This window comes from Pongo pygmaeus, chromosome Y (assembly GCF_028885625.2).
Source record: "Pongo pygmaeus isolate AG05252 chromosome Y, NHGRI_mPonPyg2-v2.0_pri, whole genome shotgun sequence".
NCBI classification, from domain to species: Eukaryota; Metazoa; Chordata; class Mammalia; order Primates; family Hominidae; genus Pongo; species Pongo pygmaeus.
In genome coordinates, this window is record NC_072397.2 from 48,183,978 (window position 1) to 48,190,969 (window position 6,992).

Genomic DNA, 6,992 nt, shown 5'->3' on the forward strand with positions numbered 1-6,992 from the left:
TTAAATGTAAAACACCAAACCATAAAAACCCTAGAAGAAAACCTAGGCAAAACCATTCAAGGCATAGGCATGACCAAAGACTTCATGAATAAAATACCAAAAGCAATCGCTAAATTGCAAAAGCTAAAATTGACAAATGAGATATAATTAAACTAACGAGCTTCTGCACAGCAAAAGAAGCTATCATCAGAGTGACCAGGCAACCTACAGAATGAGAGAAAATTTTTGCAATCTAACCACGTGTCAGAGGTCTAATATGCAGAATCTACAAGCAACTTAAACAAATTGACACACACACAAATACCATCAAAAAGTGAGTAAAGAATATGAACAGACTCTTCTCAAAAGAAGACATTTCGCTGGGCGTGATTGATGAAACCTGTAATCCCAGCACGTTCAGCCGTGGAGACAGGTGGATCATGAGGTCAGGTGTTCAAGTCCAGCCTGGGAAACATGGTGAAACTGCGTTTCTACTAAAAACACAAAAAATTAGCGGGGTGTATTGGCAGGTGGCCTGTAATCCCAACTTCTCGGGAGGCTAAGGCGGGAGAATCACTTGAACCTGGGTGGCAGATGTTGCAGTGAGCCGAGATCCTGCCACTGCACTCCAGCCTGGCTAACAGAGCAAGATTCCATCTTAAAAACAATAATAATAAATAAAATAAATAAAAAGAAAAGAAGAAGAAGAGGAAGAAGAAGAAGACATTTATGTGGTCCACAAGCACACAAAAAGAAAAAAGAAAAAAGCTCATCATCACTGATGATTACAGAAATGCAAATCAAAACCACAATGGGATACCATCTCACACCATTTGAAATGGAAGTTATTAAAAAGTCAGGAAACAACAGATGCTGGTGAGGCAGTGGAGAAATAGAAACGCTTTTACACTGCAGGAGGGAGTGTAAATTAGTTCAAACATTATGGAAGACAGTGTGGTGATTCCTCAAGGATCTAGAACCAGAAATACCATTTGACCGAGCAATCTCATGACTGGGTATATACCCAAAGGAATATAAATCATTGTAGCATAAAGACACATGCACTCATATGTCTATTGTAGCACTGTTTACAACAGCAAAGACTTGGAGCCAACCCTAATGCCCATCATTGATAGACTGGAAAAAGAAAATGTGGCACATATACACCATGAAGTAATCTTAAGCCATAAAAAGAATGAGTTCATGTCCTTTGTAGGGACGTGAATGACGCTGGAAACCATTATCTTTGCAACGTAACACGGGAACATGAAACCAAACACCATATGTTCACACTCATATGTGGGAGTTGAACAATGAGAACACATGGACACCGGGAATGAAACATTACACACTGGGGCCTGTTAGGGGATTGAGGTCAAGAGGAGTGAGAAAATTAGGACAAATCTCCAATGCATGTGGGGCTTAAAACCTAGATGGCAGGTTGATAGATGCAGCAAACCACCATGGCACATGTAAAACTATGTAACAAACCTGCACGTTCTGCACATGTATTCCAGAACTTAAAGTAAAACAAACTAACAAAAATGCACTAACGCTGAGGGGGAGTTGAGGTAGGGGCAGGAGTCAGGCGGGGGTGGGTGAGTCCTGGAGTTTTATCCAATCAGTGACACTGATGTAGGAACTGTCCAATCAGGTGCGCAGTGGGAGAGGAGAGGAAAGGAGGGCGTGGCTTCCGGCGTTTGGCGGGGTCTTTGTCTCTCGCTGGCGCTGGCACAGGAGCTTGGGATCCGTCTCCTCTTTCGCCTCCTCCACCTTGGGAGCCCCGGGCTACTCTCTCACAGCCCCTGTTGCTCTGTGCTGTGTAGGTCCTTGGGGACGCACAGTTAAGGTGCCAGGACATCATGGAAGCTGGGAAATGGTGAGTATGCGGGGTTCGGCATCCTGAGAGGGGAGAGCAGCCTGAGAAACCGGCAGGACCGGCCTCCCCACGGTTAGTTCCCAGTCTCCCGCAGCTTGGCCCTCAATCCCCTGCAGCTGCAAGATGGCTGCTGGGCCAGCAGCGAGGACCCCCACGTCCGGCCCGGCCCATTCGGTCCTGTCCCTGGGCAGCGCCCTGCTCTGCGCCCACAGCCATGAGTATTTCCCAGATTGTTCAGGGATGCCAGGTAGGTCATCAGGGAAAAACCACGACTGGGTGTTTGCGTGGGAGGAGCTGCGGCCTGTGGGGTCCACAGTCTCTCTTGTTAAAAATTAACGGGAGTCTATGTTAAAACGTTAACCAGTTTATCTGAACAAACGGTGATTGCTGAAATGGAAAGCACCCAGCCATGATTTGTGGTCCACCAGAGGGGCATAAAGGAAAGGCTTTTATAAGATGCATGAGAAAGCAACCCAAATTCATAAATTGTTTCCAGTTATGTAATCGCCTTATTTGAACTATCCAGATGGAAATTTCCTAGTTACATATTCAGAGGTTAATTGTATGTTTGTCATTGGTTAAATCTGCATTTTGTTTCAGGCTAAGATAATGGTTTATAGGAAATGTATTTGAGTTAGGTTTTAAATTTTTTTTTTTAACCTATGAACACAGGGCACTAGAGCCACTTTAGTCTAGTTTTCTGCTCTTTAATTATTTGAACACTCCAGAAGAGGACTGGTTTCCTCCTGTTTTTTTAATGTATGGCAAATGGAGCCTCTAATCGACCACCCTGTTTTTCAGCCTAACTCAGACTTGCAGTAAAATTATAAGGTCCTACTTTCTTTGCTGCATTCTCAAATGCAACACATGAGACCAGCTTTCCCTTGCCAATTTACAATGCTATTAACTATTTGTCCTTTACTATACATTTCATTAAAGTTTTCTATTATTGGATTTCTTTCTACTTCTCCCTACAGTTCTGGCAATATTTGCTTTTTATATTTAGAAGCCTCCCTTTTGGGCACATAAATATATATAGCTATATTCTCTTGACAAATTAACCTCTATTATTATAGTATGGTAAACTCATTTCATGCATGTGAGAGACATTGCTAGAAAGTCTATTTTGTCTAATTTAAGCATAACTACCATTGCACTCCTTTGATTATTATTTGCATGTAATATCATTTTCTATCCTTTCACTTTTAGCCTATGCTCTTAATTCACAATTGAGTCTCCTGTAAGCAGCATATTACCAGGTTTAAAAGATTCATTTATCTACTCTGTCTGCTTTAGTGTCTTTTGGCTGCTGTAACAGAATATCACAGACTGGTAATAAAGAATAGAATTTTGTTTGATTCATAATTCTGGAGGCTGGGAAGGCAAAACAACATGATACTGGTATCTGTTGAAGGTCTAGTTGCTGGATAATAACTTGGCCAAAGATGTGAGGGAGAGAGAGCTTTTTTTTAAATATATAACAGATCCATTCTTGTTATATTTAGCCCATTCCCATAATAAGAACATTAGTCCATTCATGAGGGCAGAGTTCTTATAGCTTAATTAATTTTTAAAGGTTCCACCTCTTAATTCTAACACATTGGCTATTAAATTTTATCCTAAATTTTGGAGATGACATTCAGTCTACAGCAGTATCTGTTTAGTAGATAATTTAATCTTTTTATTTGTAAGGTAGTGATAGGTAAGCAGTTACCATTGTAAATTTGTGGTTTTCTGTCCATTTTAAATTTGCTTCTTTTTTTTCTGGTTCTGTCTTTCCTGTGGTATTGTTAATTTTTGTTGAGACAAAGTTACGCTTTCTTGCTCAGACTGAAGTGCAGTTGCATATCACAGCTCACTGTAGCCTCAAACTCCTGGGCTCAAGCAATCCTCCCAACTTAGCCGCCCAAGTAGCTTGGACTACAGACACACACCACAACACCCAAGGAGCTTATGATTCTTCCACCTTGGCCTCCCAAAGTGTTGGAATTATAAGCAGGAGCCACCATGTCCAATGTGTAATTTTTGTTGTTTGTATATGCTTTAATTACTTTCTCTTTTTTTATTACAGTTTTTTCCTAGTGGTTATCAAGAGACTTATATAAAACATCTTGTATTTTAATAGTCTGGTTTAAGATGATAACAATTTAGAGTATTCTGAATTTCGGTATGTATTTAGCATTTTTAGTGACATTTATACTTTAGTATTTCTCATAGTGTTAGTTAGCATTTCATCTTATCAATGTGAAGATTTCTTCTAGACCATGGCTGGAGAAGTAAAGAAGGTGGGTTTTGCCTGATTCAGGGACTATAGAGAGAACCAAGTTCTGCCGGCCTGTCAGCTGTCTCAGGTGAGTATGAATTCTCTTGTGTTTTTGGCAGATAGTTGCAGTGGCAGGACCAAGGTCAAACGAGTTATAGGCAAGTCTACAGTAAGATGTGGCAGTATTCGGTTTTGAAGCCGGGACCATGATTGGCAAGCTTGCCACTTGGTCAAGTGGTTACCCTCTGAAGATGTGTTCCTTGGTCTTTGCCTCCAGCTGGGTGTCACATACTCTGAACTGGATTCCAAAGCTTTCATGAAAGCACTTATGTTTGCTGTGGCAGCTGCATTATGTTGTGGGGGATGTGCACGCAGAACCACCCATTCTGTCATGCTGCTTATGTTACTCTCGTTTATATTTCACTTTTTGAAATGAATGTCAAGCTGGTGATTTTTAGATTCAAAAATTCTAAAATAAATTGCTCAAATTTACACATTATGTAAGCTATTAATAAAATTTATTGTAGGTGCAACATATTTATTAAAATTTTTGGTTGTAATTTCAAGCTCACTGCAGGCAGAAAGGAATTATTAACATTTATATTCTTTTTTTTAGTCTGTATCTAAATGATGGTATATTTTCATTCCAGATATTTACTTTATACTTCAGTAATGCTCAGCGTATTTTGCAAAATTTTTGTTGTTCTTTTATTTCGAAACATAAGGCTTTTTTAGCTCCTGAAAGCTATATTATAGTCATATAGTTTTATTATATTTTGTGGTAAGAAGAGCAGAAATATATTGAGGACATAATTAAATTCTCCTATCTTTTTAATGATTATTAATTAAATTCATCTCTTTAGAGCCTGTTATTAATGATTGTAATGTATTTTCTGTATAATTTTACTGCAATTTATTAAATTCCAATGACTTAAAATGTCTGCTTTTCATGAGTGCACGCAGTTGAATGGTGTAGATATCTAAAGAGTCATTTTTTGGCCGGGTGTGATCACTCATGCCTGTATTCCCAGCACTTTGGGAGGCCGAGGAGGGTGGATCACGAGGTCAGGAGATCAAGACAATCCTGACTAACATGGTGAAACCCCGTCTCTACTAAATACACAAAAAATTAGCTGGGCATAGTGGCGGGCGCCTGTATTCACAGTAACTCGGGAGGCAGAGGCACGAGAATGGCGTGAACCCATTGGGCAGAGCCAAGATCACGCCACTGCACTCCAGCCTGGGCGACAGAGCAAGACTCTGTCCTAAAAAAAAAAAAAAAAAAAAAAAAAAATTTTTTTCTTTTAAATCTATGATGTATTCAGGATTTTATGTATTAAAATCTCTTTTCTTATGATCAATTGTGTGTTATTGCGTTTCTTTTCTTGGGTATGTTTTCTCAGATCAGTTAATTGTATTCTTGCTTTTAAAGCTTGATATCATGAGTTGAATGATAATTTTTAGCTCAGTACACTTTATCTCAAAGTGATGTTTAATATATGTGTGAATTAGCTGTGTTTGTTGCTTATAGATATATCTGTGTGTTTTTCACCTATTTAAGTCTGACATCTTTTTTCCTTGTTTGTTTTTTTTTTTTTCAGTTTCAGATAGGCTTTTTTTTAAAAGAGAATTTTAAAACAGAGTCAAAAGAACCAAAATCAGTTATTTCTCCTCTTGCAGAGTGGGGAGATAACTTCCTTCCCCACAGGTTTGAGGCTAGGCTAAGTGGTGAGTCTTGGGGAGATGCAGAAAAGATCCATCCCAGGCACTTGGCTGGACTTAAGTAAGCACAGCCTTTGGGCCACAAGACCTGATGGCTTGGGTAGTGGTCTGGACATAAGTCCCCATCTTCCCAGAAATGTAGTCTTTTGTCTGCAACAACTGGCTGGAGAAATATTTCAGAAAGATGTGTGTCTGGAACACCCAAAGGTATACCTTTCCTTTCTCCTCAGCATAGGCCTTGCAGCACTGAGGAAACACCAGGTTTACAATGGAGCCTTCAAGAGTCTTCATCCCTATGGAGCTCAGGGGCTCATAGGGTGACAGGAGAGGAGACAAGCTAACTTGGGAAGTATTTGTCCTTCAGCTTCTCCCCCACTGAAACACTATGTACTGGGGCCACAGTTCATGGCAAAACATACATGCTCTCTTTCTTTCTCTCACACCTACATCTCGGGAACCCAACAACTTGATGGCAGGTAGCTCTGGGTATCCTTGGTCTGGCATTCCCTCACTGGGCATCTAAGCTGTCCTAAAGCTCTTTTCAATCATTTCTTACTCTTTCCAGGCCCATGTGAGTAGGTGTTCCAGCCTTCACTCTTTCAGGCTGATCATAAAGGCACAGTGTGGGAAAATCCCCTACTGTGGTGGCCATTGCTGGGAAGCAGGGAAGGCTAATGGCCCACTGCTGCCCAAGGCTAGTGTAGACACCATCTGCTCCACTCGTCTCCTCAAAGATTGATATCAGGTGCAGCAGCTGCTGTCTGGAATGTTATCAAACCAGGACAGCACAGGCACTGCATTCTCTGTGTGGAAGATGTAAGCAGCAGGCGAGTTGTCCAGGATGACAGTTTTCCTCAGGTCCGTGCCCAGATGGCTGAGGTCCTTGACATAGCAGCCCTAGTGGAACAAACACGACTCATGGGCTAGGCCACCCCAGAACACCCCACACTGGTCCAGCACACCCTTCACACTGTGTTTGGAATTGGTGGGTTCTTGTTCTCACTGACTTCAAGAATGAAGCTGCAGACCCTCACGGTGAGTGTTACAGTTCTTAAAGGGGGCATGTCCGGAGTTTGTTCCTTCTGACATTCGGATGTGTTCAGAGTTTCCTCCTTCTGGTGGGTTCGTGGTCTCGCTGGCTCAGGAATG

At 41.1% G+C, this 6,992-nt stretch overlaps 1 long non-coding RNA gene across 1 annotated transcript; it reads left to right on the plus strand.

Annotated features, from left to right (window-relative positions):
- The first annotated feature begins 1,671 nt into the window (after nucleotides 1-1,671).
- On the plus strand, nucleotides 1,672-5,475 carry LOC134739074 (uncharacterized). The gene is made up of 2 exons (XR_010125564.1): nucleotides 1,672-1,858; nucleotides 4,109-5,475. It is a non-coding gene; the product is annotated as an uncharacterized LOC134739074 (long non-coding RNA).
- The last annotated feature ends 1,517 nt before the right edge of the window (nucleotides 5,476-6,992 follow it).